Here is a 25,534-nt window from a genome sequence, read left to right on the forward strand (position 1 = left end):
GCAGGAGGGGGGATCCGCACTGCTTTCTCTTGGCCTTACCTGATGGATCAGTTTCCCAGGGCCGCCATAACAAATTACCGGAAACAGTGGCTACAACAGTAGAATGTATTTTCTCCCAGTTCTTGAGGACAGAGGTCTGACATCAAGATGTCAGCAGGGTTGGTTCCTTCTCGAGGAATCCGTCTCAGGCCTCTTTTCTGGCTTCTGGTGGCTCTAGAAATCCCAGGCCTTCTTTGGCTTGTACTTGCATCTTTCCAGCCTCTACCTCCGTCTTTATGTGGCTTCCTCCTGTGTCTCTGGGTCTTAACTCCTCCTCTTCTCTATTATAAGACACCAATCATCAGATGTAATGCCCACTCTAAATCCAGGATGATTTCATCCAAAGATCCTTAACCTAATTACATCTGCAAGAACTTATTTCCAACTAAGGTCCCATTCACAGGCACCAGGGGTTAGGACTTAGACATATCTTTTTTGGGGGGAGGGTGTCGGGGGGGGCGGGAATACTATTTAACCTAATACACCCAAAAGCAAAACAAAACAACCCCAAAACCCCTCATTTGTCATCTTCTGACTCTCTCTCTTCCCCCAGGTGGAAGCTGAATGGAGAGCGCTATGCGGTCTTAGAGGAGGGCAGAGCCACAGGATGGAAGGAGCCTGGGTCCTTTCATGACTATTGAACTGTGGTGCATGGGAGAAACTTTCATGTACTGAGCCCCTGTGATTTCGAGTTATTTCTTACGGCAGTTAGCCCATCCTGACTGACACAGCCAGCTTTGACATCCTTCCAGTCAATTTATTTTCTGCCCAAACCAGCCTATTGAAACTAAGCTTTTATAATTTGAGACGAGGAATCCATATTATGATACTCCCCTAACTGCCCCTCGTACACGCTCCAGCTAGAGGCTGCTCACCATGAGCACAGGAAAGGACCTTGGAGACCATCTATTCCGAGTCTCCCATTTCAGCGATGAGGAAATTGAGGCTCAGAGTCAAGGTTCAGTAGTGAAGGAAGGACCCTGTCGTACACCTTGTATTAGTTTCCTAGGGCTGTCGTAATAAATTACCACAAACGTGGCGGCTTAAAACAACAAGAATTTGTTCACAGCTCTGGAGACCAGAAGTCTGAAATCAGGGTGTTGGCAGGACCACGCTCCCTCCAGAGGCTCTAAGGGAGAGTCCTTCCTCGCCTCCTCCAGCTGCTGGTAGCTCCACGCATTCCTTGGCGTAAGGCAGCCTCACTCTAATCTGCTTGGTCTCCACAGGGCTGGCCTTCTCCCCTCTGCTTCCCCTCTTCATATTTTCTCTTCTTCTTCTAAGGACACCTGTCATTGGATGTAAGGACCACTCCAGGATGATCTCTCCTTAAGATCCTTAACTTAATCATGTTTGCAAAGACCCTTTTTCCAAATTAGTTCACATTCGCCGGTACTGGGAGTTAGGACCTGGACATATATTTTGGGGCCACAATTCAACCCGTTACACACCCAGATCATCTGACTTTGAGGCAGATACCCTTTCTACCATCATCGTTTTAGCACTTATTCCAATCTCTTGTTTCTCATCCATGTGCTGACCTCTCATGGCAAGGAGAACGTGAAGGATGCTACAAGGATTGGACTAGACATTAACATTCACAGAGGGATAAAGGGAGGATTTGTTGTGTATCTCATATCAGGGCGCGGTGCCTGGCTTATAAGAAGCCCACGTTCCCATTGAGAAGGAGTGAGTCATGCGTTTACCGACCTCCCGCCATGCTGGTACTGTCATATGTGTTTTCACTTGGCTCCCAAAACCAGCAGCAGGGTAGTTGCTGCCATCACCATTTTTCCACATGAGAAAATCAAGAATGAAATAGTTTGCCCAGCAGACCCTAATTCAGCAATTTGAGTGTAAGTTTATTTGGGTAGTGATTCCACAAAGAACTGGGAAGAGATTGGAGAAGTAAGATGGTGGGGGGGGGATGGGAAGCGGGGGACAGCAAGGAAGCCAATACGAAGTGCGATAATGGGCAAGTTACTGCTATGCTCTCAGGCTTCAATTCAACTGGGGACGTCTGGGAGATGGTGTAGCGCCCACCTGAGAAGGATGAAGAAGTTGTACTAATTAACCATCAAATCCCATCTGATATCTGTCTAGGGTTATTTCCAAAGTGTTAGCTCCCTGGCTCTTCCAGCCTGACTTGCTAATGGGCAGAACAAGATCTGATGGCCAGAGAAGCCCTCAGACAAAGAATTGCAGGGGTTCGTGATAGGAAGCCACTGGGGCCAAGGGAAATGGACAGGGGCTGGGGGGATAAGTGTGGGGCACCAATGCTGTTTGCCTCCAAAGCCTTTGCTTTTTCCACCAGGGTCCCCAGTACCTTGTACCAACTGGGGGGACAGACCTGTGGCCTAAGGCCCACCCCACTGCCTGTCCCGCAACCAGTTCTTACCGAAATCCTGTGCTATTTGCAAGACTTCCTGAAGCATAAAGGCTTTGAGATCAAGTCCAGAAGATTCTTCCCTTGGATGCTTCTGCAGTGTGTGTTTTTGTGTGATGGGTTCCGTGTGACCCAGTGACATGCATCATACTTGAAATACTTCCACTGCTGACAAAATAAATCAGCTCTCCCCGCCGTAGCGCCCAGCTTATTAGGGGAAAATGGAAAAGGGACATTAAATATTAATACTGCATATTTTCCTCTCCCTTGGCAACTTCTATGCGGCTGATCACGGCCCAGCCAGAGCAGCCTTCTGTCTTTCTTCCCCTGATGATGATAGGGGACGGAAGGGACCTTTGACAAGGCAGTGAGGGACACGAGTGTAAAACGGGGCTCCGGCTGACTTTCTAGCTTCCTGTTTGGGAGCACCCATGTCTCTATCAGATGCCGACCACAGCACCACGAAACTTCGTCTGCAGTGGAAACCCTGCCCCTCTGCCAGTTTGGCTTGGAAGCATTCACAGTAAGGAGAGAGCACAGTTTATTGAGGGAAAGGTGGTTTCAGAGGAGGCAGCTTGGGAGGAATGAAGCTTGGAGAAGCAGTTGATAAGTCCTGAGCTAACTGACAGAAGAGATCACTGGCTTTGCCTCCGTGTTTGTTCCTTTTCAGCAAACATTCAATAAAGGAGCCCTCACGCATTAGCCCAGGCTACTGAGGAGGTGTGTGTAGGCACCTTTTAGGCCTCAGAGAGAAACTCTTCCAGAAATGCTGGTGTTTCATTTGGCTGATTTGTGGAAACCTCTGCACAAAAATCAAAAATTAATCCCTAAGGAATTCTCTTTTAGAATGCTGGGAATATGGATTTCTTAGTTTTTTTTCTTTTCCAATTAATTTTTCATTACACAAGTAAGGCATTAATCCAATTTTTAAAAATTAAGTCATTATGCATAAGGCTAGAGTGGCTTTCCACTCCCCTGCCAGGTCCCAATGCCCTGCCCCACCTCGGAAGTAAGTACTGGCAGGATCACAGCACGCGATCACGGGGAGGAGGGCTGAAGCTTCTATGTTTGTTTTTGATGCTTCTTCCCCCGAAACGCTGCTGTTGTTTTCAGGTGAGCTCTACTGTGATTTGGTCCTGTGACTGCTCTCTTTTGTCCCCAGATGTCCTCCTTCCTCTGCTCACACCATCTGCACACGGGCTCAATAAATTTCTTCCAATGGCCATTTTAATCCTCTGTGTCTGAGCTCAGGAGCCCTCGAGGGACCTATGTCCTATGGCATCGGGGCGAGCGGCTACCTGGCTTTCAACACTGTCCAGCCTGTCCTTCCCTGCCCCCTCCTGTCTCCCTGCCCCTGTCCTCCTGTATCCCTGCCCCTGTCCTCTTGTATCCCTGCCCCTGTCCTCCTGCCCTTGTCCTCCTGTCTCCCTGCCCCTGTCCTCCTGTCTCCCTGCTGCTGTCCTCCTGTCTCTGCCCCTGTCCTCCTGTCTCCCTGCCCCTGTCCTCCTGTCTCCCTGCCCCAGTCCTCCTGTCTCCCTGCCCCTGTCCTCCTGTCTCCCTGGCCCAGTCCTCCTGTCTTCCTGCTGCTGTCCTCCTGTCTCTGGCCCTGCTCTGACCCTCTGGGGCAGCTTAGACACACCCTGCGGGACCAGCCTCCGGACATTTGCTCATGACGTGCCCTTCTGCTTCCTTCCCTCTTGACCACCCTCTTGTTTCAAGACTCAGCATCCTTTGTGAAACTTTCTGTCTGTGCTGGGTCTTTCATCTTAGAACTCATCTCCAGTTGGCACTGGAGCTTTGGGAGTAAAAGTTCTCTGGGGGTTGGGTTTGTTCCTCTTTTCACCCTGGCCACAGGGACTCTTTTAGGCCAGGGTCTATTCCGCAGTCAGGTACCATCATCAGAGCTGTTGCTGAGACCTGCTGTTGGCCAGGATTTGTCTCTGGTGCTTCACATGGACCGCTTCTCTTTTTCCTATTCCTGTGCATGGCTGAGGATCTTGGACCAAGAGAGCCTGTGTCCCTTGTCAAAAGTCCCATAGAGGGTACAGGTCAGAGGCGGGATTCACACCCAGGGCTGACTCCCAAGTGCTTGAATGCTAAGCACAAACGTGTGAGGTGAACCTTCCCTAATTTTGCTTAACCAGTGGCCCTCCTCCGAGAAGCCCCATGTCCATATCCACGGAGGAGTCCTGAAGGGCGAGCCCTTGAGCATGTGGCCCCCTCTGCCTGCCCTTTGTCCAGGCACTGGGAAGGCTACAACCTGGGATCTGGAGGGGGCTGGGGGAGTCTGCCTCTCAGGCGGGCGTGGGCCTCCAGGGACCCTAGCGGAGCCCACAGCCATTTAGGTTAAATGAGCATCCAAAGCCCGGCGCAGAGGAGAGATCATGGGAAGACGTTATCCAGAGTTGTTTACAAGTGACAGTGAGAAAGTCCTCGGTGACTTTCTTGAGGAGGGAAGACACGTCCCTTGAGGGAAAATTAGGCAAATCGTGTGCCTGTTTGGGTCACGCAGGTTCAAATCCTCATCGGGGAGATTAACTTGTCACCGATTTGGCTGTCACTTTTGCTTTTTTCACGGCTTCCTGGGTTTCAGCATCATCTCAGCCACGGGGAGATGGGGATGCACGAGTCCGCTCATTCCACCACCGGCATCAGGGGCAGCGGGGCTGCATCTAGGGCGCTTCGCCAGCTGCCGCTCGGGTTGTCCCCACAAAGCATAATAATAACTGTCCCCTCTCCTGCACCTGCCGAAGCCTCCGTCATCCTCGAGGGTCCATAATCCCCCCTCTCCCAAGCTCTGTTACATCCGCCTCTCCTGATCAGAATGAAGTGCTGTGACAGAGCGTGAGATTCCCAGGTTCCACGAGGGTCTGCAGATGGTACGTGAAAATATGGTTCAGTGGTCCAGTAAGAGTGGAAAATGCTCTTGTAAGAGTCTTGCTGCAGGACCTCTCAGAGCCCTCGATGTACGACTAATGTGTTGAATAACTCTCCTAGAGGGGGTTGAGATCACTTTCTTGAAATCTTTGACCATGGAACTGTTTTCAGAATAGAACATGTTTCCAGAGAGTGGCGGTCCATTCCTCACACCATAAGACCCACTGGAGCAGAGGGAAGATGAGACTCTAGAGCAGAGGAGACCTGGGTGAGGACGTTTCCTCCCCTGACTGCTGCAGGTCCCCGGTCCTCTGGGCCTCTGTTTCCCCATCTCAAAGTACGGAGGACAGAACATCCTCCAGGAGTTGTTGAGAAGATTCAGTGAGCTATGGTTCTCGGTGCCTACCGGGAGCGTGCTCAACTTTGGACTCTTTCCGCTCCCACCCGGCCACAGTACTGTACCCCGGAAACACTGCACGCCCTCTAAGGGGGCCTCTGAGGGTTGACCTGCACAATAACTACTTTTATATACATTTCTCCTCCCCACAAGATCATGAGCTCCATGAGAGCAGAGGCTGTATCTTGCTTCCTTTAGTCCCTTTCTGTCTCAGCCAGGCACCTGACACAGAAGGTGCTGACATTTGGTCATTACATTCATATTGAATGTTGTCACTTTTTCAGTTATGGGGAATCACAAGTCTACGGATTTCTTAGAGAGTCTTCAGGGTGGGGTGGGGCCTATATAGGAAATAATTTACCTAAGGAGGGATAAGTGGGTTCTCTTTTACTTTTAAATCTACTGAAAGTTTGCTGTGCCTAAATTTTAAACAATTTTTCTATAAAAGAGCTGCTTGGGCTTCCCTGGTGGCGCAGTGGTTGAGGGTCTGCCTGCCGATGCAGGGGACAAGGGTTCATGCCCCGGTCCGGGAGGATCCCACATGCCGTGGAGCGCTGGGCCCGTGAGCCATGGCCACTAAACCTGCGCGTCTGGAGCCTGTGCTCCACAACCGGAGAGGCCACGGCAGTGAGAGGCCCACGTACTGCAAAGAAAAAAAAAAAAGCTGCTTATTGTAGAAAGTTTAGAAAATATGGAAAAGCGTAAAGAAGAAAATTAAACTTACCCATAATCCCAACCACTGCTAATATTTTGATAGTCTTTTGCCATTGACTTTGTGTGTGTATGAATATATTATATATATAAACAAAAATGGATCACTTTGTTCAAACTGCTTTATAACCTGCTTTGTTCACTTAACAGTATATTGTAAGCATAGGTTGATGTTATTAAATTTTCTTCTATATCATTTTAAATGGCTGCCACATATTCTGTGATGTGGGCATAACATGATTTATTTAACTAACCCCTTGTTTTGATTGTTTCCATTCTTCTCTGTTATAAACAATGAAGCAATGAACAACCATATAGCAATCCCTATCAAAATACCAATGGCATTTTCCACAGAACTAGAACAAAGTAGTTCTAAAAATTTTATAGAAATGCAAAGATCCCAAATAGCCAAAACAATCTTGAGAAAGAACAAAGTTTGAGGCATAATGCTCCCTGATTTTAAACTATACCACAAAGCTACAGTAATCAAAACAGTATGGTACTAGCACAAAAACAGACACAAAAATCAATGGAGCACAATAGAGAGTCCAGAAATAAACCTGTACACATATGGTCAATTAATCTATGACAAAGGAGGCAGGAATACACAATGGGGAAAAGACAGCTTCTTTAATAATTGTTGTTGGGAAAACTGGACAGCTACATGTAAAAGAATCAAACTACCCCATATACAAAAATAAACTCAAAATGGATTAAAGAATCAAATCTAAGACCTGAAACCATAAAGCTCCTAGAAGAAAACATAGGCAGTATGCTCTTTGACATTGGTCTTAGCTGTAAATTTTTGGATCTGTCTCCTCAGGCAAGGGCAACAAAAGCAAAAATAAACAAATGGGACCACCAAATAAACTAAAAAACTTTTGCATAGCAAAGAAAACCATTAACAAATAAAAAGGCAACTTATAAAATGGGAGAGGATATTTGCAAATGATATATCTGATAAGAGATTAATATCCAAAATATACAAATAAGTTAGACAACTCAGTATAAAAAAATCTGATTAAAAAATGGGCAGAGAACCTGAAGAGACATTTTTTTCAAGAAAGCCATGAGATGGCCAACAGACACATGAAAAAATGCTCAACATTACTAATTATCAGGGAAATGCAAATCAAAACCACAATGAGATATCACCTCACACCTTTCAGAATGGCTATTATAAAAAAAGACAACAAACAACAAGTGTTGCTGAGGATGTGGAGAAAAGGGAACACTTGTGCACTCTTGATGGGAACACAAATTGGTGTAGCGACTTATGGAAAAAAGTTTGGAGGTTCCTCTAAAAATTAAAAATAGAATTACCATATGATCCAGCAACTCCACTTCTGGGTATTTACCTGAAGAAAGCAAAAATACTAATTTGAAGATATACGCACCCCTGTGTTCATTGCCACATTTTTCACAACAACCAAGATATGGAAGCCACCTAAATGTCCATTAATGGACGAATGGATAAAGAAGATATTGTATGTATGTGTATATACACACACACACACACATGCATGCACACACACAATGGAATATTACTTAACCGTAAGAAAGAATGAAATCTTGCCATTTGTGATAACATGGATGGACTCTTAGGGCATTTGGCTAAGTGAAATAAGTCAGACAGAGAAAGACAAATACTATATGACTTTCACTTATATGTGGAATCTAAAAAGCAAACCAAAACAAGCAAGCAAACAAACAAAACAAGACAGAAACAGATGCATAATATAGAGAACAAACTGGCGGTTTCCAGAGGGGATCAAGGTGGAGGGCTGGGCAAAATAGGTGAAAGGGGATTAAGAGGTAGAAATTTTCAGTTATAAAATAAATAAGTCAAAAGGATGTAATACACAGCATAGAGAATATAGTCAATAGTATTGCAATAACTTTGTACGGTGACAGGTTACTAGACTTACCGAGGTGATTAATTCACAATGTATAAATGTTGAACCACTATGTTATACACCTGAAACATAGAATATTCTATGTCAACTATACTTCAATTTTTAAAAAACGTCTTAAGAGAATTTTTAAAAGGATGGCTATTTTGTCTCGGTTACCTGTCCCAGCATCTCTTCCTTGTCTACCTTCCTTTTCAATGAAGGTGTTCCCTGGGCTCTTTTATTTCTATTCTGGCCTCTCTTTGGTTGAGAATTAGCACTCAACTGGCTGAGTGCCACCCTTGCCCCCATGCCGGTTTCATATGTTATCTGTATATAGAAAACATCTATAAATTTCACATTATTACTTGGGGGCCAATAATATCCCAGTTTAGAAACTCATGTAAACTTTTATCCAAAGCCATCCAATGACTTTTAAAACAAACATTAACTTTCTCCTTGCAAAATCCAAACTTATCATAAAACTTTAGCTTTCAAAAACCAAAATTTCTGTTTAAACTTACTCTCTTCTTCCCTGCCCCCTACTCACCCCCCCACAACACACTCCCCAGCAGAAGTCTCTATATGTAGATAATTTCAGATACTTTCATAGGATTTAAATTGAACAGGAGAAAAAAAATGAGTCCAGTTCCTCACGCCCAAAGAGTGTTTCCAGAAGGTTTGAGGCTATATCAGTCTCATCTTCCAAATCGTGGATCATCCTCCAAAATATTTAACTGAAATCAATTTTTGAGTTTTGAAATCTGGTTTGATTTTTCCTTACTTCCTAAAAGAAACAAAAAGGGAGCACACACACACATATTCCAGGAGAGTTGGTGCTTCCTCCTGTGAGCCATTTATCGTGATCCAAAAGATTTACTCAGAGGCATAATTAATTGGAACTTATTTCAGTGGAAGTTATTTCCCTTCATCTCATTACAGAAACAAAAGAAGATTATAGACCAGGGGATCCATGAGGTTTCAAGAGAGTCTATTGATGAATGAAGTTGGAAGGAGTTGATACACGGTCAGAGATGGTTAACATCCAGAAATTCTTACAAAGAAACAACAATTCTTTTCCATTAATCCCGCCTTGCTTCTTTGATCTTGAATGGTACCATGGCTGTAAGTTAAGTGCAGAGTTACCGTGGCATTAAAGGCCCCCAAAGACCTTGCCTTGGAGACGCATTCTTCGAGAATTTGGAAGATTAAAAATAGCAACGATAATAAAAGCAAACAAACAAAACAGAAAAAAATGTGAACAAGCAGAGAATCCGGTAGAGAGATTTTTAAGCTATTATACTGTAAATCTGCCACCTGTGCTCATTAGGAAAAGCACATCTGCATTAATAGGGAAACGGATGATGTTGGGCCTGGAAAATTTGAGTCACGGTTGCCTTTTTCTGTAAGATGAAGTAATTAAAAGAAAGAGAGAGTTGGGAAAAGATACAACTGGAGAGACACTTCAAGGATTTTTCAGCAAATCACCTACTCATTTGTCTTTTGTCCTCTTTTCATTTTTCCTATGGTTCTCCGAGCTTCTCTGAGGCTCTCAGAACTCCAGTAAGGGAACACGTGGAAGTTTAAGAGCCCTAATATTTTCGGCAACTTTTTGAGATGCGAAAACCAAGACGGGGCTCAGGGGACCTGTCCTCTCAGTTTGTATCCCCTCGTGACCCAACAGACTGAGCCCCAAATCTTTTAACGTTCTTTTAACTCTGGAAGTGGCCCGAAGCCATTAAACATTCCTTTAATTCTGGAAGGGGTGAATGTGGCTGGAGAGGGAGGATGTTATCACCCAGCACGGCTGGTGGTCAGGCTTCGTGCTCAAAATTGTCCAATTAAAGAAATAAAAATGTAGGCTCTGTCGGGAAAAAATGCAAATAGGTGGCTTGGGGTTAAGATTTTGAGTGGTTTGGTGGTTAAAATTATGCTCTTGTTTATGGGGGAAATGGATTTAAAAAAAAAGTCTATATACCGTGGGTAAATTAGGCCACCATCTATTATGTAATTGAGTAACAACATAATCCTTCTTAATGGTGAGGCAGGCCAAAGCCGGTGCAAATTTCGGGGACTTTTTCATGCTTCTTCCTTTAGCGCTTAAAACAGCAACAGTTTTGGGGAATTAAGTCTCTCTTTTTTCCTTTCAGAGGGTGATATCTAACAGTGCTTTCTTGCAACTTGGAATTCTTAGGGGGTGGGGTGAGGCTGCAGGGACTCAGGCAGGACCGGGTGTGTGTGTGTGTGTAATCCTGCATGTGTGTGCACCTGGGCACGTCCTAAAGTCTATTTATAGTGGATGCTATGGTGCACCCCAGATTCCTCTTTAGAACGGGGGTGCTTATTAACTCAGCTGCTGGCAGGGATGACTGCCAGCCAGCCAGCAACCGTCCTCGGCCAAAGGGAGCTGCTTGTTTGACTGTGTGCCTAGTCCCTGCGGCATCTTGAGTTTAACGACTGGTCCACGTCGGCGTATACGACCTCAGCCCCCTGTGTGGATTCAGGACAACAGCGGGGGCCATCCTGGCTCCAGAGCCCCCATGGGATCAGCAGAGGCCTCTGTTGTGACTGTGCAGTGGCCCAGCCTCTCCCTCAGCCCAATGCCGCTTCCCTCCCTATGCTTCCAGGTGTGGTTGGAGGAGCCTGCCCCAATATGCCTCCCGCGCAAGAGCACCTCTGAGTCTCAGTCTGTTGTCCAGGGAAACTGCCCACTGACCAGGGTCTTCTCCTCTTCATTTCAGGTGGGTGGTAGATGAGAACTGGCGGATCTGCTGTTGTGTAATCACAAAGGCAGCTTGATTCCATAACTTCACCAGATGTTTCTGGAAACAAGGCTGTTCTTTCGGGACCCCTGAGATTGCTGACTGTGGTGGAACAACCTCAGGGGGTTTGCGATGTTGGAACGTTTCCTCTCACGTGGCCTGTTATCCTGCCTCAAATGCTACCTTTTTTCACTTGTTTCTTTTCACCAGATTATCCTGTCACAAATCTCTTAAAGATGCAGCGTGGCTCTGTGGAGAGAGAGATCATGTCCGAGGCCCAGCTCTGCCACCTACCTGCTGTGTCATCTTGGAATTGACAGAGCACCTGTCTGGGCCTCAGGAGGTGGGGCTTCAGGGATGAGACCTGCCTACCTTACAGAGCAGCTGTGAAGTCGAGGAGATGCTGTGTGCAATATGGGGAAGGGACAAGGCCTCAACACACACCTCAGTTAGCATCTCAGCTGGACCTCAACAACCAGCCCCAGCCAGGCCCTGCCAGAGAAGGGCTCGGAAGAGAACTTAGGAGGGGCCCTGGGCAGAACCTCCGATTTGGGGACCAGGCAGAATCGAGTTCACATCTCACCTCTACCGTCCATTTGGGCAAATGATCAATACTTAGCTTCTTCTGATTCAGCTCTCTTATACATATTGATATATTAGTGTAACTATTATAGGGTTGCTTGTGAAGAGGAAATGAAGGAATTTAGACAACGTGTCCAGAGCACAGTTTATGAACTCAATAAATGCTGGCTTTTGTTAGTGGCAGAATGGAGTGGACCTCCAGCTCTGTTGCTTACCAGCCCAGTGACTTCAGGTGAAATAGTTAATAACTCTCTGAGCCACAGCTTGTCTATCTGTAAACTGCAGTGATGCTGCCTATCTTATATGGCAATTTTGGGGGCCGACAAGAATGTATACAAAGGGCGTGGTACTAACAGGGTCTCAGCTATTATTATTCATGTTGTTATTTTGAGGAAGTTTATCTTTGATTGAGGGTCCCAGATAAATAGCAGCAAAACAATGGGCCAATGGAGAAGTTAAGTGGACCATTATGTACAGAGAGCCCCAGACAGAACGGGTCACGGCTTTCTCACTGATGGTGGGAAGTTCCCCAGTGACTTCGCCTGCCAAGTTATTTGTTTCCTAGCAGGGAAATAATACATGGAACTTGGCCACCGTAGGCTAGAGTCTCACTGTTTTCTGGGAATCACCTGATGTCAGGATTTGCAACCTGAGTGCCTGGTCCAGAACAGGGAGCTCTGCCAGGCCACAGACAAAGGTCCCTTTGGTCCCCAAGCTGGCATTAGCCACTGCCTGCTGAGGGGCTTGCAGGCATCATGTGACTATCCCTACTTAGATCCTCAGATAGAGACTTGGACCATTTCTGGGCATTGTGTCCCATCCACAACTTTGTGAGGGTATAAGAAAAATTATTTTTTTACTACAAAAATATGTGGACAGATCTACTTAATACTAAAGAAATCTGCCTTATCCCAAAGGAGGAAGCAGACATTGTGGTGTCACAGAAAGAACCCCGGGCTGGGGGTCCACCAGGCAGCCTGCGCCCTCTCTGGTGACTTGGCTCAGGGATTGCTGGTTGCGGAGAAAAAAGCTCTTTCCATTTAGTTCAAATAAAAAACATCGGCCTTACTGTAAGTATTCAGGGTCAGCTCCTGGGACCCCTGCTGTAGGAAGTTCAGCTTGACCTCACAGCAAGTGGGAAGGCACCCCCTCTCCCGGGCACACAGGGAAGCCTGTTTCCACAGCATCCCAGACATCCCAGCTCAACTCTCCTCCTGTGTATGACTTTCCCTGCTGGGCCTACCTTCCGCTCCCCCTTAAGCTGTCTGCCCGTGGCTGTGGCTGACCTCGGCAATGATTCCAGACTCGACACTCACAGACACAGTTGAGACCAATGATTCCTCACAGCTCACAGACACAGTCGAGACCAATGATCACTTGGTCTCAACTTTAAATACCGAGGAGAGAGAATTTGATTGGCTTAATTTGGATCAGGTGTTGGCTCCTGGTCAGATCAACTGTGATTAGGGGCAATGGTCCCATGAGGCCGTGGGCGGTTCCTCCTGGAACTGTGGACAGAGCAGGCTCTCCAGTCAGGGGATGTAACAAAGCAACCATGGACATATGAGAAAATTGGTTCAACTTTATGGGTTGTATTTTCTTCAACTGCAAAATAATAATAATTATTATTGTATTAGCCATTAAGTGTCAGATTAAATAATTTTACATATAGAACCCAGTTGACCTCCCCTCTTTCCTGCCAACTCCTATACCTGTTGGGTCATCTGTGGGCACATAGCAATAATCCAGATCCCCACCTCGTAGGATAGAGGAAGTCCACCGTCCAAGGAAGTTCTCTTCTCTAGGGTGTTCCTGGGAACCTGAGGACTGTGTGTATGTTCCACAAGTCTACCCAGGTGGTGGCCTGTCATCCCTACCAGCCTCCTTGCTCTGCATTATTGCTCCCCTTGAGCTCAGCTGGCATCTCTAGCATCGTGTTTTCCAGGCTGTTGACACTCACCCTTGTATATCTGCATCCCTAACATGGATGTGAGCTCCTTCCCTCAGTCCCCAAAGCATAGCTAAGGGAGGATGGAAATGGTATAACTGCCCTCTCCAGCTTTATTGAGTTATAATTGACAACTAAAAATTGTATATATTTAAGTGGTACAACGTGATTTTTTTAAAAATGGAAATCTTGTAACTTTACTGAATGTTTGGGGACAACAGAATTTCACAAAAACACTAAGCTTGGGCTTGCATAGCTGTTCCTGGGCCTTCCTGAGGCTAGAGGACCCAAAAGGTACCCTCAGAATATTTCTGCCGAGGAGTTCAGGCCATTCTCAGAGAGAGGAAGGGCTTCATCCCTTCCGGTCCAAAGGCCACCTCATCGCCTTCACCAGGATTCAGCCCAATTGCAGGAAGCCTGGGAGTGGGAACCTCCTTTCCCTCCGGGGCAAACTCCCACTCCCACCTGTCAGGTTGCCATCTGACACACCCACAGTCACCACAGACCTTTCTGGTTTCAGCAGGTCTGCTTCCTCCGTTTAAACAGTCCTGCCGGGGCAACTCAACAGCCTCAGCGCAGTACTGGGGGCCAAGCCTGCACCTCCCTCCTTGTCGGGGTAGGTCCTGGCGCTGGATCGCTTGTGAGCTCATTTTTGGTCAAAACAACAGACTCATCTCCCAAGAGCATACAGTGATTTTTTTTTCAGGCATTGGACACTGAAGTTCCAAGTTTTACACAAAAAAATTTCTGATTTTAGGATTTATCTGGAGTCTCCAATGGCCATTTGTAAACGGTATACATTAGGATGGGAACTGGCCTTACCAGTAGGACCAAAATGACTCAGGGCTGTGGTCCCTCCTTAAACAAAGGGAATGTCTGTTCCGAGGACAAATTTACTTTTTTTCCCCTCATAAACTACAGAGACTGTCTGAAATTCCTCAAATGGCCACTTTCCATCCTCAGATATTTAAAGCCCTAGTCTCTTCCAGGTGCCTTGTTCTAGCAAATTATCTCCTTTGATCCTCCCAAGAAATTTAGGAGGGAAGGTATGGTTTCCTTTGTTTCACAAAGAGGAAACTGAGGCTCAGAAGTGTGGGATAATTAGCCTACAGGTGGTAAACGGTAGGGTGGGATTCAAATCCAACATGGACCATTGTCCTACAGCACCCTCATCCCATGACCCTTTCTGCTTCCGATGGTCTGCAATTCCGAGGGCCTTATGATACTGGGAGGCTCTGACCCTGGCCTGGGGGAAGGCAACTGTGACTCCCAAGACTTGACCCCAAAGGACAGTGCAAGCTGCCTATTTTGCAGGGCCCAGTGCAAAATGGAAACGTGAGCCCTTATTCAAAAGTGATGAAGAATGCAACACCATGAGAGCAGAGCGTTAAAGCAGGGACAGATCCTTGTGAAGGCTGGGCCCTGCGCAGGCGACAGGCCTGTGAGCTGGCAGCCAGGACGAGTCACCTAGCTCTTGGGAGAAGCATGGGCCGTGGGGCGACCTGGTGCTGGAGGACACTGGGATGTTTTCCAGCAAGCCTGCTCTGCTCTCTCCCCTGTCACGTGGCATGATCGTCAAAGGAAGCGAGAGACCCATGGGTTGTGTAGACCAGATAATTTCTGTAGTTTAACTGCTTGGATTCCTCCGCTATTGTTTTGAATAATCTGTGTGGCTTTTGAAGAAGTGGCTTGAACTGATTTGAGCCTTATTCAGAGGTGAAGAAGTCGCAGGCAAAGGGGGCCTGGATGAGAGAGGAGCGTTCAGTCGGCGCTGCAGGTCTCGCGAGTGGAGGAGCCGGTGCTGGGTGCTCAGCAGAGGTAGCGGGGACAGAGGCAGCTGGAGAGCTGTGAGCGACAGTGCTCAGCTCTAGACAGCAGAATGACAATCGGAAACGTAAAAGCCCAGGCGGAAAGTGAGAAAGAAGCGAGCAAAACAAACCCTCAGCTCAACTGCAGCCGAAAGAGGGGGAAGTTAAGAGAGGAAATGGCTCATCAGTGTTGCAAATGGGTAGCAGCCTCTGCTGGAAGACGGGACCCCCCAGTTGTTTTCCCCAAGGGCAGAGGCATTTGGGCACTTGGCTGGGTTTCCCCAGGAGGTGGGGTTTGCTAGAGAGAGTCTAATTCTGGCCAAAGCCTCCCGAATTCTCAGGTCACTGGTCTGATCTCAAGCTTTGAAGGCCTGCTTCCAGCTTTGTGACTCTTCCCAGGGTCAGTGAGCATGCTGTGTGTAGTCTGGGGGCCAGCCTTGGAGGACAACGGCTAACGGTCAGGTGCGGTCCCTGCCCTCCTGGAATTCTCAGTCTGGAGGGGGAGTCAGGAAAATGAGCAGGCAGGTGGACAGGCAGGGGAGGTGTTGGGGGGAGCACAGAGGAGGAGTGCCTCACCAGGAAAGGTCTCTCCCCAAGAAAGCCACGTTCAGACAGAAATCTGAAGGATGAGCAGCGTTTATCCAAGTGTTGGGGATGATTGAGGTGAGGAGGGGATCCCGGTTAAAGGGAAAGCATGTGCAAAGGCCAGGAAGTAAGGAAGAGGGTGTTGCATTTGAGTGATGGACATTGACTGCTAGGAGAGACCTTCCCATCCACACATGTTAGTTGAGTGGCTACTACCTGCTCAGGGCTGGACAGCCATCCTATACACTTGATTGTGCCACTCTCCATCTGTTGCTTTTCCCATTGCACACCCTTTCCTGCTTCTCTGTTTTCCTGATTCTTTCCATCTCATACTTTGATTGGCTCTCTCCCTTGGATTTATTCCACGTATTAGCAGAATACAAGTTCAGCTGCTGTTTCCAAGATCAAAATAACATTGGCTTAAGCAAGAAAGATGGAAGTTAATCTCACTTTCATGAAATTGCCCAAGAATAAGCAGTTGGTTGTGGAGGTAGCTCTGCAGAGGTGAGGACCCAGAATCTCTGGCTCGTTTTCTTCCACCATCCCTGAGGTATCATTCTTGAGGATATGCTCCAAAGTGGCTCTCTACCGTGTCAGCTTTCCATGAGGCAAGATAGAGACAGAGGAGCGCACTCTCCTTTCTTTAAAGGTCATGCCACGGAAATTGTACACATCATTTCTGCTCACATCCCATTGGCCAGAGCTTGGTCATGTGACCACACCTAGATGCAGGGAAGTCTGGGAAATGTAGTCCAGCTGGTGCCCATGCTCAGTGAAATCTCAGAAGTAAATGGATATTCAGATAATCAACAGCCTCTGTCCTATTCTATTTCTGGTTTGTGATCTTGGAGATCTGTCTTCACAGACTAATAACCCAGAAATGGCTCTCCTATTTGATTCAGCCCTGGGCTCCCCATCTCTCATGTAAACACTAGAAAGGCAGAGGACATCAATGCTGGAAAACGAAATATCATCCTGTGCTCAGCTAAAACTTACAAAAGACAAACCAAGGGGTAAAACATTTATGGGATGTGTTAGGTCAATAAAAATTCCTCTTCTAAGGCCAGGACAAAGGAGGTCTACACACTGTATTTAAAGAAGCTTTGTTGGTTAGATTAAACGCTGGGTGAGTCCTCTTTTGGGCCTTAAAAGCTCTCCATCCAGAAGAGATGATGAAGCCACAGACTTGCCCATAAGCCCTTAATCAAGGCTCGGCCTGAATTCCTCAGGCTTTGTTGCTTCGAAGGGCAAGGAAGGAAAAAAGTGACGGATTGACAAGGAAAACTGGCAGGTGGTGAATGTGTTCCCTGCAAAGAGCCTTCCGGAACGTGAGAGTGCTTATGAGTGAATGGGTTCAACCTGACGGAAGATCCAGATAATCCAATAAAACACTTCTTGTTTTTGTGACTAATGCAACTGTCATACTCCATTTCCAGGAGCTCGAACCATCTAAAAGGGACTCTGAGCCTTGAAGTTCACTTTCTGGTTTGTACAGCATTAAATTTTCATCTCAGCCCTATCTCCAAGCTGTCTACCTTTATTTTAGGCAATAACAGACTAAGTAGGAAGAGATTGAGATGGGAGTAAGATCATTTTGTACAGTCCAGACCTCGGTGCTTGTAATTTGGGGTTTAGCTGCCGTTTTGGCTTATGAACGTTTCACAGTTCCCTGTCCCCTTACGCATACTGGGTAACACCAAGGTTATTTGTGTACATGTCTGCCTCGTACACCAGGTTAAGAGGCTTTTGAGGACCGAGTCTCCATCCCGGTTTGTGTGGCCTTCCCGGCATCCAGGGTGGTGCCCGGCACACGGTAAGTATTGAATCAATGCTGTTGAACTGCTGACTTCCCTCCGATAACCAACGCTGACTGTGGCTCTTTTTAGTTGTGCCATTGTTGGCAGCATAAGTTATCCGAATGCCATATTTCTATCATATTTGCATGCTTTCGAGCTGTGACTCCGTCTTCCCCTCCTCCCACCTTCACTCTAAGAGTCCACTGCAGTCTTTAAAAAAGGAAGGAGTGCTTAACAGAGGCTGGAAGAATCTATGCATCATAAAAATTAATGATATGGGAAAATTGTTTCATCGTTTCTTATCAACTAAACATACACTTACCTTAAGATCCAACAGTCACTCTCTTGGAAATTTATCCCAGAGGAATAAAGACTTATGTTCAGACAAAAACCTGTACATGAGCGTTCATAGCAGCTTTATTTGTAATAGCCTAAAACTAAAAACAATCCAAATGTCCTCCAATGGGTGAATCGTTAAACCTTCTCATATATCCACACAGTAAAATACTTCTCAGTAATAAAAAGAACAAACTTTGCAGAAATCCAGTGTATTGGTTAGCTAGTTGCTGTAACAAAGTATCGTACAACTGAGTGGCTTAAACAACAGAAATGTATTGTCTTAGTTCTGGAAGCTAGAAGTCCAAGATCAAGGTGTCCGAAGGGCCATGCTCCCTCTGTAGGTGCTAGGGAAGGAACTCTTCCCAGCCTCTCTCCTGGCTTTTGGCAGTTCCATGGCTTGTGACAGCATAACTCCAATCTTGACATGGTGTTGTCCCTGTGTACCTGTGTCCATATTTCTCCGTTTTATAAGGTTACCAGTCATATTGGATTCGGGGCCCACAATGCTCTAGTATGACTTCATCTTAACTAATTACATTTGCAATGACACTGTTTCCAAATTATGTCACATTTTGTGGCAGTAGGAGTTAAGACTTCAACATATAAATTTGAGTGGGACACAGTTTAACCCATAACGTGTAACAACATGGGTAAGGGCATTATGCTTAGTGAAAAAAGCCAATCTCCAAAGATTTCATACTGTATAATTCCATTCATGTGACATGCACAAAATGACAAAACTACAGAGATGGAGAACAGATGGGTGGTTGCCAGGGGACAGGGACAAGAGTGGGTGGGGGTGAGTCTATAAAGGACAGCATGAGGGAGTTTCTTTGTGGTGAGGAAATAGTCTGGATCCTATTTGGTGGTGGTTATATGAATCTATATGAGGGATCAAATTGCACTGGACTACACCTCCTTCCCCCAACACATAGGCGTGCATATAAAAACTGGTAAAAACTGAACTAGGTCCGTAGTCTAGTTAACAGTATTGTATCAATGTCAATTTTCTGGTTTCAATATTGTACTAGTTACACAAGATGTCACATTGGGGGAAGCCGGGTGAAGGGGTTCATGGGACTACTCTATGTACTATACTTACAACTTCCTGTGAGTCTGTAATCTTTTCAAAATAAAAAGTTACAAAAATTGAACAATATTGCTATGTCGGTAGATGGGAGGCAGGAAATGAGAGACTGGAGGCGTAGATTGGGTTAAAAAGTTTCTCTTGGGCTTGCCTGGTGGTGCAGTGGTTAGGAATCCGCCTGCCAATGAAGGGCACACAGGTTTGAGCCCTGGTCCAGGAGGATCCCACATGTCACGGAGCAACTAAGTCCGTGCACCACAGCTACTGAGCCTGTGCTCTAGAGGCCACGAGCCACAACTACTGAGCCCACGTGCCACAACTACTGAAGCCCATGCGCTTAGAGCCGGTGCTCCGCAACAAGAGAAGTCACTGCAATGAGAAGCCAGCGCACTGCAACGAAGAGTAGCCCCCGCTCGCCACAACTAGAGAAAGCCCACATCCAGCAACGAAGACCCAACGCAGGCAAAAATAAATAAATTAATTAAAAAAATTTTTCTCTTGATATGTTTATAATCCTAAAAAGGTTCTTTGCCTCCTAAATTCCATGACAGTCACACCACCTTCCCTCTCTAGAACAAAATGAGGAGCTATGTTTAGGTGGGATGGCAGCGGAGGGCAGAGACCAGAGCACAAATATTTATTTATCTCCCTGTAGACTTCTACCCAGGACTTGATTTTCCAGATTTTCAAAAAGATCCTCTGATGGGACCTTGGCTTCTCAGATCAGCAATTGCCCAATGCCCACCTCTTTCCTTGAAATCCTTGTGCCTGGGGAACGCCTCACATGCCCTGAAGGCCTGGGGGCCCGGCTTCATCAGTCAGGCTGGGGGGTCTTGTCCAGCCCACCCCCTGCCCACTCCCAGCTTCACCCATGCACAGAGCAGGGACACACTCCCAAGGCAAACTTGCTCCTGGTCTCACCTGGATCAAACCAACTCCCAGAAAGTTGGCTTTGCAGGTTCCAAGCCTTGGTTCGGATGACCCAGGTTCCAGACTGGCTCTGCTGCATGCCCTTAGGCAAGTTGCTTCTCCTCTCTTAGCCTCAGTTTCTTCAGCTGTCCAGTGAGAGTAAAGCCCTCCATCTAATCCTGAAGTCTAGAATATCCTAAAGCTTAAACGTTATAAATGATGGGAAGGTTTCTTGCAAATGCAAGGTTCTGTTATAATGTCATATATATAATGTCATAATAATTTAATAGTTGTTAATTATTTAAGCATCTTCTACATACTAAGTAAAAATATTACCTCTTGATTCTCATAAGTGTCATGGACCTCAGGGATTATACCAAGCACATTCCATGCCTGCCCAGGAAATTGCCTCCCTGACCCTGTCCACCCTGGCTGTACCTCTAAAAGCTAAAGGAATCTTTGTCTCTGAGTCTTGATCCAGAAGACTTGGAGCTTTGTTTGCTTTCAAGAGCCCACATCAACCTTATACCAGAGATCCCTGGGGCAGTGGTGTGGCAGCCAGCTTGCTAGGCGCACGAGGGCTGAATGTGCTAGACCTCTTCCCGGGTCTGGGTCACTGACATCACGCTGTGGCTTGAAATCAGCCATGGTGAGAGCATGTACACTGTGAAAGTTGGCACACACTACAAATCAGGGCTCCGTGTTTGTTTCTCCAGAAATCCAGTCTTCCTGTCTAGTCAGATCCATTGCAAATGAGATTTCAGGTGGTATGTTAAGATATCTACCAATTCCCAAGGCGGATGGGAGGATTCGGCCACCGACATAAAATAGGAATTGTGAACATAATTGAGGAATCTGCTCTAGAGCTTACTAGCTATGTTCCCATGGGCAATTGACTTATTGTCTCTAGGTCTTTGTGGGGTTTTTTTTTTTTGTTTTGGGGGGTTTTTTGATTTTATTATTTTTTTTGTTGAAGTTGATTTACAATGCTGTGCCAATCTCTGCTGTACAGCAACGTGACTCAGTACATATGTACAGACAGTCTTTTTCACAGTAGGACCTTGTTGTTTAGCCATCCTGTATATAATAGTTTGCATCTGCTAATCCCACACTCCCAGTCCTTCCCTCCCCCACCCACCTCCCCCTTGGCAACCACAAGTCTGTTCTCTATGTCTGAGTCTGTTTCTGTTTTGTACACAGGTTCGTTTGTCTCTAGGTCTTTGTATTTTCCTCTATAAAAATGAGAGTATTGACAGAGTCTACCTTCCACTTGTAAAGTACTTCTCATGTTAGCTTTTCATTTTTTTAAAGATTTTTTTTGATGTGGACCATTTTTAAAGTCTTTATTGAATTTGTTACAATATTGCTTCTGTTTTATGTTTTTTTTTTTTTTTTTGGCTAGGAAGCATGTGAGATCTTTGCTTCCCGACCAGGGATTGAACCTGCACCCCCTGCACTGGAAGGTGAAGTCTTAACCACTAGACCACCAGGGAAGTCCCCAGCTGTTCTTATTGTACTTTTGGTTGTTACTATTTTTATTATGAGCTTCCTGGTCTCTATAAGAAGGTAGCTTTAAAGCACTTGACCATCCCAGTCTTCTGAGAGATAATCCAGTATAATATTGAGAGGACAGACTCTGGAAGCTCCCACCTGGGTTCAAATCCTCACTCTACTACATATTAGCTATATAACCTTAGGCAAGTTACATAACCTCTCTGTGGCCCAATTTCCCCATCTGTAGGGTGGAAATTATAATAATACCTACCTCTTTGAGTCGTCCCAAGAATGAATGAGTCAGTGTGTGTAAAACACAAAAAGCAGTGCCTGATTCATAGTAAGTACTATTAGGAGTGTGTTATAATTATGCTGAAAGTGATTGTACTTGGGGAGATTAGCATCTCCCAAGAATTCATAACCTTCCCAGTAGCTCAGAATGTGATCTTATTTGGGAATAAGGTTGTTGTAGATATAATTAGGTGAGATGACATATTGAAGTGGGGAGGGTCCCTCATCCACTGTGAGTGGTGAGAAGGGGTGAGGCACAGAGACAGACACACACAGAGGGAAGGGATGTGAAGATACACAGGGAGAACGCCATTTGATGACAGAGGCAGAGATTGGACTGATGAAGCTACAGGCCAAGGAATGCCAGCATTGCTGGCAACGACCAGGAGCTGGGAAGAGGCAAGGAAGGATTATCTCCTAGAACCTTCAAAGAGCAAATGACCTTGTCAACCCCATGATTTTTGATTTTTGGCTTCCAGAACTAAGATAATACATTTTGTTGTTTTAAGTCCACCAGTTTGGGATAATTTGTTATAGCAGCCGCAGGAATCTAACACAGGGATCCTTCCAGAGAGGTTGGAGAGGTTGCATACAGATTTCCTCCACTCTCCAAAAGTAGAGAGTTCCTATGAAACTCGAAATAAGCCAAAATGGCATAAAGTGAAGAAGAAATTACCTTTTCTTTGGTAAAAGTAAAAACAGGTACTCAAGTAGGTCTTTTGTAAAAGCAAAGTGGCGTAAATTGAACTTTCGAAGCGTGAGGGATAACTTAACCACTGCCTTGCTTTTGAACCCACTGTTTGTGTGTATTTTACGATCCTTTCTGTTTTTGCTGTTGGCTCTTTCCCCAGGGTCGGGGCTCCAATAGCAGCTGAACCCTTTGCAGCTACCTAGTGGGGCTTGGGGGCACCTTGGCCCTTGCCACCAACTGTAATCAGCTAGCTGCTTGACCTACTCATTTTGCTCTTGTGTTAATTACTTTAAAGCCTTGTCTTGTTATGTGTGTGTTGTATTGTTAGCTGCATATATTTTTTATTATGATTAGAAGAATTCTGGTATCTAACATTTTAGAAATTCTTACAGACTTTCTTTTTAAAAAATAATTTATTCAGATGAAATTCATATAACACACCACTGACCATTTTAAAGTCAGTAATTCCACGGTATTTAGTACATTCACAATGTTGTGCAACCACTACTTTTTTTTTTTAGTTCCAAAACATCTTCATCTCTCCAAAGTAAAATCCCTTACCCATTAAGTAATTTTTCCACATCCCTCCTTCCCACGCCCCCCAGCCCCTGGCAACTACCAATTTGCTTTCTGTCTCTATGGATTTATCTAGTCTGAATGTTTCTTACAGATGAAATCATACAATATGTGTATGTATCTGACTTCTTTCATTTAGCATAATGTTGTCAAGGTTCAACCACTATTGTAGAATGTATCAATATGTTGTTCTTTTTTATGGCTGAAAAATAGTCCTTTGTATGTGTATACTATGATCTGTTTGTCTGTTCATCCATTGATGAACATTTGGACTTTTCTGCCTTTTGGATATTGCAGAGAATGGCCGGTGGGCTTTCTTGTATAGCATTTTGCTTGATTTATTTTCCACCAGGGGTATTACCAATGGGGAAAACTAAGTCTCAGAGAATCAAGGAAACTGCCCTTTGCATCAATTAGGGAGAAAGGAGGAAACAGATGGTCCATGTCGGGGGGTGGGGTTGGGCAGGGAATGAGGGAGAGTTGATGAAGCTGCCATTGATGGAAGATGCCAGCAGGGGCAAGGAGACCAACAGAGATGGGGCAGTGCCCAGAGCTGGCAACAGCAGGAAGCCATGACTGCCCCAAGACCTGCAGGGTCAGAGGGAGAAACTATAGCTGGCATCAGGAGAGGGTTGTGTGATAGGGCTGCCTGGCTGGGACTAAGCCCTGCAGAAAAGAAACCCATCAGCTAACAATCCACAGCCTGGAGGTGAGGGAGCTGGGGGCGTTAATACCGGCACCGCCCTCTCCTCACACCCAGCAAGCTCCTACCTCCATTGGCCAAATCCTAATGGAAGCCGAGGGCAAGGGAGCCAACCTCCGGCATAGAACAGGGTGGGGAAGGACAGAGAGTGTCTGGGGGGCAAACAGAACCTATAAAGAATAGCTTTTGTCACACGGCCTGAGTTGGGACTTGAACCAGGGCCTTGGTACCCGGATCCCACACTCTTTCCAGTCCCAAAGGTAAGTACCAGCGGGCGCATCTCAATGCGTTACTCGTGTTCCTGCATTTCCCCTCCGCTGCCCTTCACTTGCCCCATCCCTCGGGGGTCCTGGGGAGACAGGGGTCTGCAAAGGTGCCTGGTCTGATCTCTGGCTCCTCTTCTCATCTTCCCTCTGCCTCTGCCCGCAGAGGGCTGCTCTCAGCGTCCAACCTCTGGCTGTGTTCCCCGGCTCTGCACACCCAGTGGGGCAGACAGGGGGCCCCTGGGGTCAGGGGCTTTTCTTCTTTCTCCCTTGTTGGCGGTCATTCGGAAGCCGTAAGAGAGCCGTGGAGGGAAAGAGCTGAGAAGATCAGAGGCCGAGAGTCTGTTGTGAAAGGAGTCCACGAAGACAATGCAGCGCGTGCTTAGCGAGGCCTGAATGCAGGGCTTAGGGCGCAGAGCCCTCCCGAGGCCTTTGTGTGCCTCTCCATTGACTGCTCCTAAGCCCTCAATGTGCCCCCATTGTGCTCAGAAGAAACCCAAACCCACCCAGGCCCACAGGGCTCCGGCCACGTCTTGTACCACTTGCTTCCCTCTCCCCCCCACTCACCTTCCTGCAGTCCCCGCACACCAAGCCGGTCCCACTTCCAGACCTTTCCACCTGCTGGATCTGCGGCCGGGGATGCACCTTCCTCTCCCCGGATGTGGTTCCTGCTCCTGCTTCAGATCTTACACGAAATGTCACCTCCCTAGAGAAGCTTTTCTTGGCCTAAACGAGATCCCCTTCTTCCCCAACCACCAATTTTCTCTCTTGGACCTCTGTACTGATCTATCTGTCTCCCCCACAGGGCTAGACATGGAGCTGGCCGGTCTTGTTCACTGCTCTGTCCGCAGAACCCAGCAGAACCCAGCACAGAGCAGGCATGGGAGGTGTGTTCATTGGATCACAAAGTGGATGACATTTTTTTCTAACGCCTCTACCATTTAGATTTGACCTCTATTTGGATTTCTGCTTTCACGTATGAACAACATACAAAAGCATCTCTGAACATTTGACTTGGGGGCTGCACACTGTGTCTTTTGTCAGCAGAGGTGCTGGCCTTTCCTCTGTGGTTTCCTCTATACAGACCCTCATTGACTTAAAATAGGGGTCTGGCCTGATAAACCCATCATAGGCTAAAAATATTAGGTCATAAATGTGTTTAATACAGCACACCTAACCTACGGAACATCAGCGCTTAGCCTCACCTACCTTCAACGTGCTCAGAACACTCACATGAGCCTACAGTTGGGCAAAATCATCTAACACAGAGCCTATTTTATAATAAAGTGTTGACTATCTCATGTAATTTACAACACTGCCCTGAAAGTGAAAACCAGAATGGTTGTCTGGGTGCAGACTGGTTGTAGGTGTATCGGTTGTTTACCCTTGTGATTGCGTGGC

This window comes from Lagenorhynchus albirostris, chromosome 16 (assembly GCF_949774975.1).
Source record: "Lagenorhynchus albirostris chromosome 16, mLagAlb1.1, whole genome shotgun sequence".
NCBI lineage: Eukaryota > Metazoa > Chordata > Mammalia > Artiodactyla > Delphinidae > Lagenorhynchus > Lagenorhynchus albirostris.